The 12,397-nt window shown below is 42.7% G+C and overlaps 1 protein-coding gene across 2 annotated transcripts in view; it reads left to right on the top strand.

The window, feature by feature from the left end:
* ASTN1 (astrotactin 1) overlaps positions 1-12,397 on the top strand; it is a 356,098-nt gene that overhangs the window by 269,325 nt on the left and 74,376 nt on the right. The gene's annotated exons all lie outside the window — the stretch shown is intronic.

The following is a 12,397-nucleotide window of genomic DNA, read 5'->3' as shown; positions in this document are numbered from 1 at the left end:
TTAAGAGGTAGTAGAGGCACGAGAGCCTCTCCTTCCGCTGGACGCTTTCTTCCAAAAGAGGCAAGAGGCTTGTGCCTGGGCTGCAGACTTCCTCTCCCGTCCCCAACCAGGTCCTGATTCCTGTAAGCTCAAAGACACAACCACAGGCTTCTTGTCTCCATTCAAATGTCAACATCTTAAAATTACTCTGATTCCAGTTTGCCAAGAAAGGAGTATAATGTAAGTACATTTCGATAAGACCAGTTCCAGCTGGCAAAACTTTCTTATGTTTCCATGCCAGAGCCTCCTGATTGAATCGAAGGGCTAAACCCTCCTCCCTTTCTGTTTGCCAGGGGTTGAAGGATTGCCAGGCTCTGGGACTGCTGGGAGATACAAGTCTGACCTTCCTCAGAACTCCTGGTTCTGCCCCTTGCGTCTCTCCTGAGCATTGTAATATCCTTACTAAGCCCAAGAGGAACGTTTGTCCATGGCCTTGGCATTATGCCCTTATCCCTCTTGATCTCATGCCATTCTTGCACACAGGAGCTGGTTTTATCACAGTCCAACTGTTGGCTTTATTTTCCCATAAATATGATGTATATCAGCCCTTGCTTGCTGTTGCTATTAAAAGATATTCAACCACTTTAGTATGTCTATTTTGATCTGTTGTAGTTGTTCACATATACCTACCCCTCAGCTGACCCCTAAATCTGACCTCTGTGTCACCCACTTTGGGTCTCTTATCCTTGGGTCTGATTCTTACACTAAAATATTTTTCTTCTCTCTAGGCACTAATTTCTTTTTATTCCAAAAGCATGAAGCCTGCTACTGATTAAGAATTATAAGTACATAAGACAAAGGAAGATTTTCTTCTGCTTTTCTGCACTCTGGGGACTGTTGTTCCAAAATGGAATTTATACACTAGTGGTGACAAGTGTTCTGAGAGGACTATACCTACCATGACATAAAAGTGACACCTTTTTAGACTCAAGTCCTTTGATTATAGGTTCTTGCCTGCTCTAACTTTTAAAACTTTCCAGTGAAAAGGGGTTTTCTGTTCTTTGCTTTTGTACCTATGATTAGGTACCTAAAATTGCTTATGGATTGAATAGGAAAGGAGGCTTGTCAGGGGTGAAATGAAGTGGAAAGATCATAGGACTAAGGGTTGGGAGTCTAGAATCAGCCAGATGACTTTGTTTATTCAATTAACTATCAGCACCTTCCCTGTAAAGCTCTCATGGTGCCTTCCAGCTCAGACACTTTATGGATCCTCGGAGCCTCCCTTCATGTGAGAGGTTTTCTCAGGTCAGGCATTTGCGTTAAAGACTTTCCTTCTCTTTCTTTAAATCACTATGCAGCTTCTCAAGGGTGGGTTCTATGCCTTATTCAACTTTAAAATCCCAGGGTCCAGCACAGAGCTGGGCACAGGACAATCCCTCAACAAGTGTTGGTTGTTGTTGCTGCTGCTGTTAGTGATGGGAGTGGTGGTAAAGGCCCTTCTCATGTGGTGACTTCCTATGTGGGTTTTATCACAGACACATGAAATGGTTTAGGTATGCCTGACTGATGAGAATTCAGAGGTGGATATGAAATCTTTTGGATGTGGACCTGTTTTAAAGTCTTTATTAAATGTATCACAGTATTGCTTCTGTTTTATGTTTTGATGTTTTGGTGACAAGGCATGTGGATTCTTAGCTCCCTGACCAGGGATTGAGCCCACATTGGAAGGTGAAGTCTCAACCACTGGACCATGAGGGATGTCCTTAGAGATGGATATTTTTGACCAGATCTTCAAAGGGCAGCCTTTGTTTCAGTGGACACTTACGTGTCATACAACCAGGATATGGTTTGGTCAGACCAATATTTAGGATCACTTTTTCTTCAGATAGGGCTTCCCTTGTGGCTAAGTGGTAAAGAATCCACTTGCAATGCAGGAGACCTGGGTTTGATCCCTGCGTCATGGAAGATCCCCTGGAGAAGAGAATGGCAACCCACTCTAATATTCTTGCCTGGAGAATCCCATGGATGGAGGAGACTGGTGGGCTACAGTTCATGGGGTCTCAAAGAGTCAGACATGACTGAACTACTAACACTTTGACTGTCTTCAGACAAGTCTGACTGGAACTCCCGTCAGAAAAGGTACTTCCCATTCCTCATGGTCTAAGATTAGTCTCTCTTCTTTTTTACAGGGCATATAAAGGCTATCTGAATTGAAATTTCCCAACCTCGATCTCTCCACTTCTACACTCACTTCCATCTTCTTCCTTATCATCCTTTGCCCTCGCGCCTCAGGAACTGTAGTGAGTTCTCCCTTGTCAGTTGAGTCTCTCCCCCGGTGCCCTTGCTTCCTTCCCTCTCTGCTTCCTCTTAGTCCTCACTCACTGGTCTCCTCCTTTTTAATCCCTACAGCCTCTTCAGCCTGAGTTTCTATTTTCAAAAAAAATGAAATTTTTAAAAAGATGCAACTTTTTATCACTGTTTCCTTTCAACATGTGCTGTGCTAAGTCGGTTCAGTCGTGTCCGACTCTGTGCCACTCTGGACTGTAGCCTGCCAGACCCCTCTGTCCATGGGATTCTGTAGGCAGGAATACTGGAGTGGGCTGCCATGCCCTCCAGTGGGCATCTTCCCCACTCAGGGATCGAACCTGGGTCTCTTGCATCTCCTACACTGGCAGACGGGTTCTTCACCACTAGCTCCGCCACACATCACAATCAGATTTCTTAAGCAAGTCGTTTGTACATCTTTTCTCTATTTCCTCAACTTCTTTTCACTCTTCAGATAATTTCCTCCAACCCTGTTACACTACAGAAATCACTCTGGAGAGGGAAACTAAGGACGTCCTAAGCAGAGTTTCTGTTTTCTATTCTATAGAAAACTAAACTAAACTAAACCTGAACTATCATTTTATGTTATCTCGGCTGAAGAACTTGTTCCTGTTGGCCAAGTCTGCGTTTTTGTAAATTCTCTCCTTTGGTGTCCCTGATGGTATTCTGTTCAGATTCTCTTTGTTAATCTTGGGACTTTATTTCTTATTCTTTTTTGCCCTTATTCCTCTAAAGGAATCACTTAAGTTTTGGTCGTTTTTCGGGATTTCATCCTTAATGTTCATCTCATCCTCACTGATGCTGGGTGATTCTCTCCTGTATCTACCTCAACCCATATCTCAAATCCTTCCTTTCTCCCTGAAATTAAAAACCTCATTTGTCTGTGAGCGTTTACCATTTCTACCTGGATATTCCATGATCATCTCTTTTCTCTGTATTCGTGAACCACATAGTAGATTTGTGAACCACATAGTAGATTTGTGAACCACATTGATGGGCCAAAATATAAAGTGAGGAGCCCTTCTTTATATTCTCCTCCCCTCCTCCAAGTTCAACCATTTATGAAGTTTTCTTCTTTTTAGCACCTAAATATTTCTTTAACAGGTGTCTTCTCCTGTCCAGTTCTCAAAATTGCATCACTTTACAGTATCAGCTGTCATAGGAGACACTGAAGTAGCATCCTCGTGTGCCTCTTTTTGTTCAGTTTCATGCCTGTCTATCCATTCTACATTTCACCATCTATTATCATTTTTAAAATGCCCCTTAATGACTTGACCCATCAGCTTGAAGCCTTTCACTAATGCCTTACAGCATGAACCTGGCTTCACTCCCTGTCTTAGTTTCCTACGGCTGCTGTAACAAATTACTATGAACTTGATGGCTTAAAACATCATACATTTATTCCCCAAAGTTCTGGGACCAGAGGTCCAAATCAGTTTCAGTGGACTAAGCTCAAGGTATTGGTGAGGCCAGCTTCTGAAAGCTCTAGGGGAAAACCGCCCCTTGCCTTTTTCTCCCTTTCCAGCTTGTAGTGGCTACCTGTATTCCTTGGTTGAGTCTCCTTCCTCCATCTTCAAAGGGCATCACTCCAGTCCCTGAGCGACGTGGTCTTCTCTCTAACGCCTCCTGCCTTCTCTTATAAGGAGCCTTTTGATTATGTTGGACCCAACCGGATAATGCAGGATGCTCTTCCCATCTCAAGACTCATCATTTAAGCATATCTGCACAATCTCTTTTGCCAATCACTGGTAACATTCATAGGTTCTAGAAATTAGGACCAGGGCATCTTTGGGAGCAAACGTTTAGCCTCTCTAGCTATTGTGTCACTGACCATTCCCTGCCTCAAGCATTCCTCCTCTCTGATGATGCAAGACCACTTGCATCAATCCAAAAATGGTTGCATTTGATTCCATACAGTTTTAGGCTTTGAGACTCCCTTCTTGCTTCAGTCTGAGGCCGCAGGTGTGCGCTCTAAAGTCTCTACAACTACTTTTCTCACTCAAAAATTTTTTTCTTGGGCCCCTCTCTTGCCCCCTCCCTTGAAACTCTCTTCTCTAGTGTCTGTTCCTTTGTCTCATTTCTGGGTGGATCTTATGCTCTGCTTAGGCCCTTAGGATCTACAGGTTTGTCTTCCTGGTTATGATTTCTGTTTCTCGCTTGTGTCTTTTAATCACAAACTTCAGCTCCATAAATTGCCATCTGCAATTAAATGACACCCTGACCCAATGTCAGGCCCCAACTCTGGGTCCAGGGTCAAGATTCTCACTGGTTTGGAAGAGGGTGTCGAGCTGTCCAACACTGTTGAGCCTACCCAACCTTGTCTTCTATCTACCTGCATTCTGCTTCCTCCTTCCTGCTCTTCAAGAGCCAGTTCTAACGTCTCCACTTTCACCAAGTCTTCCATGATGCTCGTCAGAATCTTTGCTTCCTGCTTTATGCTCTTAGAGCTCCTTATCTATATCCATTAAGCAGTGCTCTTCACACGTCCCTGTATTGTCATTTCCCTGTATGACTGTCTCCCGTGATAATAAACTTGAAAGCATGTACCATATTTCCCTGACTTTTGTAATTTAAAAAGTTTATTTAAAAAATGCAAAATGTATAAAACAGAATAAAGTGAAAAATAAATCTTCTTCTCACTCTTATTTCTCAGTAATCTAGTTCCACTCCCCAGAGGCAACCAGGAAACTATTACTACAGTTTACTATCTATCTGTGCAGAGATGCTCTGTTCCTAACCATTTGGAAGTGAACAAAGCAAGTTGCAGAAAAGTAGATATATTAGGATCTTGTCTGATTCAAAGATGCTGTATATAAAAATATGCATATACCCATCTATATAAATATAATCTTTAGCTTCTCTCTCAGGGCCTTCCCTGGTGGCTCAGCAGAAAAGAATCCTTCTGCAATGTAGGAGGCGCAAGAGATGCGGGTTTGATGCCTGGGTAGGGAAGACCCCTGGTAGAGGGCGTGGCAACCCACTCCAGTGTTCTTGCCTGGAGAATCCAATGGACAGAGGAGCCTGGTGGGGTACAGCCCCTAGGGTTGCAAAGAGTCAGACACAATTGAAGTGACTGAGCAACACGCACACATGCACATTCTCTCTCATACTACATATGTATGTTTGTATGTGTGTGTGTGTGTGTGTACATACACACACAAATTACCTGTTTATTTCAAGATTAGGGATATGGTATAGGGTAGGGGCTTTTATTTTTATACTAAAACCTTCTTTTGCTTTTCCCACAATAAAACTTTTTTAACACATTAAAAATATATTCTGAAAAGTTTTCTCTTATCTCGAGTAAAGATTTAGAAAGTTAACTGGAAAAAGAACAAAACATCTGTTGTATTTACAAAGAGCTGAACCCTAGATAGAAATCTGGGAGGAAGTGCAAAACAATAGATCATTTCTTATTAATCTTCGAGTCTTCACCCCTGACACAGTGCCTGGCATATAATTTGCATCACTATTGTCAAACGACAATTTTGTTCTTACTTCAGAAGAAACCAGTAAAAAGAGGCATAGATCTGTAGATTTCAGACAAGTGACCAAAAAAGTTGAACCTTCTTCAAAGAAGAACTTCCACAGGCTTAATTTTAATCCTTAGCCTGACACCTTGAGCTCAGTATATTTTCTTTCTCTCTTTCTTCTTCCTTTTGCTTTTTGGTACTCCATTTGGGAGTGGATTTCCTTGGGTCTTTCTTCCTTTTCTTTTCCAGTGTCACTTTCATTGCTACGTTAGATCTGACCTTTGGCATAGCTCTTCCTTGCCATTGCTTTTGGGACATATCCGTGGTATTATATGGGTGACAGTTGGTGATAAGCAAGCTTTTCCTGGCAACCCACTCCAGTATTCTTGCCTGGAGAATCCCAGGGATGGGGGAGCCTGGTGGGCTGCCATCTATGGGGTCACACATGACTGAAGTGACTTAGCAGCAGCAGCAGCAGCAGCAAGCTCTTCCTTTCTGCTGTACCTTAATCTACTGGGGGTTAGGCAATGGTCAGGTGGTGGGGGCATTGATTAGCTGGTTTCCAGCCAGTTACTTCCTTTCCATGGGGAAAGCCAAGAAGAATATCTTCCTCTTCTTCCAAGACACAAGCTGAGAGTTTTTCCCTTAAGGGGACCCTCTAGCTCTGAGAGGTCTTAAGTTAGGTTAGAATCAAAGAAAGAAGTAAACCACCTGAATGACATTATATTTCTACCACACAGAATGCCACCTTTCCCACTTTTCATCAATTAGTTTTTGGGTGGATAGAAGCCAGGAAAGACTCAATTGGTTCATCTTCCTAAGACAGTGATCAGATTTCGGCCATAGCTGAAGCAAAAACAATAGCTAAATCAGTCATCAGCATCTGATCCAGTCTGTGAGAGTTGGTCAGCAGAGACCTAGTCGGGTGTATTTGATGCTGGTATGGTCCATAGGCTAACGGGCATAACTGTGCTACATGGCAAAAAACCCTGTTACGTTAAAGGCAGAACATAGAAAGCCAGTGAAGAATAATAACTTATGTCTGTATAATGCTTTATGTGTTACAACCCCAGGGTTGCAAACCAGCTGCAAAGGCTCTTTTTATGTACATTTACAATGGCAAAGTTAGCACTCAAATGGCAAAGCAATTATAGCATATAGCTATTTTCTTTCAATGATTAATTAATTCATTCAACAAACGTTTGCTGAGGGCCTGCTACATGCAAAACCCTGTAGTGAGCAGAGAGGGGGTTTAGAGGAAACAGCTGTTCTATGGCATTCCCAGGCAGACAGGCCTGATGAAGGTGCTACTGATGCTGAGCCGGGTGGTGTCATAAACAGCAGCTTCCAGGAGGCTCTAAGCTTTTTGAAACATATGTCTGAGGATTTAATTTGAGTCTTCAAGTCCCCAGGCTCTGGTGCAGAGTCTGGAGTAAACTGGATCTGTAGGTTGAGGGAAGAAGTTATCAAAATAATATTACCAAACAGCCTGTTATGTAGCCTTTCTCATTTAGTCCTCAAACATGTGTGCTCACTCACTCAGTCATCTCTGAGTCTTTTGTGACCTTGTGGGTTGTAGCTCACCAGGCTCCTCTGTCCATGAAATTCTCCAACAATAACGCTAGAGTGGGAAAAAAAAAAAAAAAAAATACTAGAACAGGTTGCCATTTCCTCCTCCAGGGGATCTTCCTGAACCAAGGATTGAATTCAAGTCTTCTGAGTCTCCTGCATTGGTAGGTGGAGTCTTTACCACTGTGCCACCTGGGAAGCGCTCCAGACATATACGTCACTTAAGTCTTACCTTCCCTATTTATAGATAAGAAAATAAAGCCTCAGAGAGCTTAAGTAACTTGGATGTGGTCACCAAAGCAGTACGTGACTGAGTGAAGACAAGAAGAATGCCTTCACCGACCAAGATACGTTGCAAATGGTGACATGCTATTTTGCCTGCCAATGGCACAAGAAGAGATGAACGTGGGAAGGTTAGTGGACAAAATGGAAGTGAGATCAAGATGGAATTGAAGCCGAGTCACTGGTCTAATTGAATATCACAATATCACACATATCACATTCAATATCACAGATGTCAACCACGGTTAGACTTCATGATGGATCTACTGCCTTTCACCTTGAGTCTTCTGGATTTTTGGTTGCTGGTGTTGACCATACTGACAGAAAACTAGTCAATCTAATCACACTAGGACCACAGCCTTGTCTAACTCAATGAAACTAAGCCACGCCCGCAGGGCAACCCAAGACATGCGGGTCATGGTGGAGAGGTCTGACAGAATGTGGTCCACTGGAGAAGGAAATGGCAAACCAGTTCAGTATTCTTGCCTTGAGAACCCCCAAAATAGTATGAAAAGGCAAAATGATAGGATACTGAAAGGGGAACTCCCCAGGTCAGTAGGTGCCCAACACACTACTGGATATCACTGGAGAAATAACTCGAGAAAGAATGAAGGGATGGAGCCAAAGCAAAAACAATACCCAGCTGTGGATGTGACTGGTGATAGACGTAAGGTCCGATGCTGTAAGAGCAATATTGCATAGGAACCTGGAATGTCAGGTCCATGTATCAAAGGAAATTGGAAGTGGTCAAACAAGAGATGACAAGAGTGAATGTCAACATTCTAGGAAACAGCAAACTAAAATGGACTGGAATGGGTGAATTTAACTCAGATAACCATTATATCTACTACGGTGGGCAAGGATTCCTCAGAAGAAATGGAGTAGCCATCATGCTCAACAAAAGAGTCCAAAATGCAGTACTTGGATGCAATCTCAAAAATGACAGAATGATCTCTGTTTGTTTCCAAAGCAAACTATTCAATATCACCATAATCCAAGTCTATGCCCCAACCAATAACGCTGAAGAAGCTGAAGTTGAACAGTTCTATGAAGACCTACAAGACCTTTTAGAACTAACACCCCAAAAAGATGTCCTTTTCATTATAGGGGACTGGAATGCGAAAGTAGTAAGTTAAGAAACACCTGGAGTAACAGGCAAATTTGTCCTTGGAATGCGGAATGAAGCAGCTCAAAGACTAATAGAGTTTTGCCAGGAAATGCACTGGTCATAGCAAACACCCTCTTCCAACAACACAAGAGAAGACTCTACACATGGACATCGCCAGATGGTCAACACTGAAATCAGATTGATTATATTCTTTGCAGCCAAAGATGGAGAAGCTCTATACAGTCAACAAAAACAGGACCAGGAGCTGACTGTGGGTCATATCATGAACTCCTTATTACAAAATTCAGACTGAAATTGAAGAAAGTAAGGAAAACTGCTAGACCATTCAGGTATGACCTAAATCAAATCCCTTATGATTATACAGTGGAAGTGAGAAATAGATTTAAGGGCTTAGATCTGATAGACAGAGTGCCTGATGAACTATGGAATGAGGTTCGTGACATTGTACAGGAGACAGGGATCAAGACCATCCCCATGGAAAAGAAATGCAAAAAAGCAAAATGGCTGTCTGGGGAGGCCTTACAAATAGCTGTGAAAAGAAGAGAGGCGAAAAATAAAGGAGAAAAGAAAAGATATAAGCATCTGAATGCAGAGTTCCAAAGAATAGCAAGAAGAGATAAGAAAGCCTTCTTCAGAGATCACTGCAAAGAAATAGAGGAAAAGAACAGAATGAGAAAGACTAGAGATCTCGTCAAGAAAATTAGAGATACCAAGGGAACATTTCATGCAAAGATGGGCTCGATAAACGACAGAAATGGTCTGGACCTAACAGAAGCAGAAGATATTAAGAAGAGGTGGCAAGAATACACAGAAGAACTGTACAGAAAAGATCTTCATGACCAAGATAATCACGATGGTGTGATCACTCATCTAGAGCCAGACATCTTGGAATGTGAAGTCAAGTGGGCCTTAGAAAGCATCACTACGAACAAAGCTAGTGGAGGTGATGGAATTCCAGTGGAGCTCTTTCAAATTCTGAAAGATGATGCTGTGAAAGTGCTGCACTCAATATGCCAGCACATTTGGAAAACTCAGCAGTGGCCACAGGACTGGAAAAGGTCAGTTTTCATTCCAATCACAAAGAAAGGCAATGCCAAAGAATGCTCAAACTACCGCACAATTGCACTCGTCTCACACACTAGTAAAGTAATGCTCAAAATTCTCCAAGCCAGGCTTCAGCAATACATGAACCGTGAACTTCCTGATGTTCAAGCTGGTTTTAGAAAAGGCAGAGGAACCAGAGGTCAAATTGCCAACATCTGCTGGATCATGGAAAAAGCAAGAGAGTTCCAGAAAAACATCTATTTCTGCTTTATTGACTATGCCAAAGCCTTTGACTGTGTGGATCACAATAAACTGTGGAAAATTCTGAAAGAGATGGGAATACCAGACCACCTGAGCTGCCTCTTGAGAAATCTGTATGCAGGTCAGGAAGCAACAGTTAGAACTGGACATGGAACAACAGACTGGTTCCAAATAGGAAAAGGAGTACGTCAAGGCTGTATATTGTCACCCTGCTATTTAACTTCTATGCAGAGTACATCATGAGAAATGCTGGACTGGAAGAAACAAAAGCTGGAATCAAGATTGCTGGGAGAAATATCAAGAACCTCAGATGTGCAGATGACCCCACCCTTATGGCAGAAAGTGAAGAGGAGCTAAAGAGCCTCTTGATGAAAGTGAAAGTGGAGAGTGAAAAAGTTGGCTTAAAGCTCAACATTCGGAAAATGAAGATCATGGCATCCAGTGCCATCACTTCATGGAAATAGATGGGGAAACAGTGGAAACAGTGTCAGACTTTATTTTGGGGGGCTCCAAAATCACTGCAGATGGTGACTGCAGCCATGAAATTAAAAGACACTTACTCCTTGGAAGAAAAGTTATGACCAACCTAGACATCATATTGAAAAGCAGAGACATTACTTTGCCGATTAAGGTCCATCTAGTCAGGCTATGGTTTTTCCTGTGGTCATGTATGAATGTGAGAGTTGGGCTATGAAGAAGGCTGAGCGCTGAAGAATTGATGCTTTTGAACTGTGGTGTTGGAGAAGACTCTTGAGAGTCCCTTGGACTGCAAGGAGATCCAACCAGTCCATTCTGAAGGAGATCAGCCCTGGGATTTCTTTGGAATGACTGATACTAAAGCTGAAACTCCAGTACTTTGGCCACCTCATGCGAAGAGTTGACTCATTGGAAAAGACTCTGATGCTGGGAGGGATTGGGGGCAGGAGGAGAAGGGGACAACCGAGGATGAGATGGCTGGATGGCATCACTGACTCGATGGACGTGAGTCTGAGTGAACTCCGGGAGTTGTTGATGGACAGGGAGGCCTGGCGTGCTGCGATTCATGGGGTCGCAAAGAGTCAGACATGACTGAGCGACTGAACTGAACTGTTGACTTTTTGGGTGTGGGGGGAGGAGTGGTGGCCCATGATCAACGGTGACAACCCAGTTTCTGGAGGAGTATTTGTTTTCCTGTGCAGCAGTGCTTCTCAAAATTTAATATGCCTGTGTATCACCTGGGATCTTCTTGAAATGGCGATTCCGATTCAGTAAGTCTGAGTGGAGCCTGAGATTCTGCATGTCTAAGAAGCTTCTGGATGACACCAAATAGCAAAGCTAGATTCTCTCGTCAGAGACCAACAGGGTGTGGGTTCCTTCATCATCCTGCCTATCCTATCTGGTGCAGGAACCTCAACACAGGAGCCACAGCATGGTGGACTCGAGGGCTGTGTCCTGGTGTCGTCTCTGCAGAGGACAATCTGTTGCAGAGAGGAGGACAAGCCTGAATGGTTTTCACTTTGGACCTGGACTTTTCTCCAATTAAGCCATTGATTATCAGGCTTGTGTGCAGAATTGAACAGTCTTAAGCCTTTGGACACTGAAAGGAATTGGAAACATGCCAACAATTAGGATTAACTGTGATAAGCTTTTTTTTTTTTAATCACTTTGTACTGTAGACAACACTATCCTCATCTTACTATCTCAAGGATTCTATTTTTAAAAAATAGCGTTTGAGTCCCCCCACTTGTTTTACTCTCAAAATAAAAATTTATTAGAGTTTCATATTTTAACCGGCTAGTATTTTAGTTGATAGGATGACAATTCTGGTGGCAATATCGAACTTCTTTCATATAATGATGAGCCTGACAATAGTGACATCTTGTCCATAATATACAAGTTAGTAGTTGATTATATAGCTTTCTGGATATAGCTGCTCAAAATATGTAAGCTTTTGCCTTCACAGCTTGATGGATTGCTTCCTGAGCGTGGGCTCATTCATTCATTTATTTATTTCCTTCCATATCTGAATATTGGTCTAGGCACTTTGCATATAGTGGAGAATGACACAGAAAAACTTCCTGCTTCTACAGAGCTCACATCTTAGTGAAGAGAGAAAGAAAGTGGCAAGTGACAAATAAATGAGAGTGGTGATTCTAGACAGTGATAGATACTATGAAGAAACTAAAATCAGAGGATGTAATAGAGGGTGACTGGACGATGGGGAAAGGGGTGCTGATTAAGATGGCAGGCACAGAGAAGGCCTCAATGATAGTGATGAAGCAGGGCGTTTGAGCTGAGATCTGGCAGACAGAGCTAATGATGCAAAGATCTAGGAACCGAACAATCCAGGCAGGGA

Source organism: Capricornis sumatraensis, chromosome 14 (genome assembly GCF_032405125.1).
Source record: "Capricornis sumatraensis isolate serow.1 chromosome 14, serow.2, whole genome shotgun sequence".
NCBI classification, from domain to species: Eukaryota; Metazoa; Chordata; class Mammalia; order Artiodactyla; family Bovidae; genus Capricornis; species Capricornis sumatraensis.
Note: the sequence above shows the minus strand (reverse complement) of the source record. Positions and strands in the feature narration are given on the sequence as shown.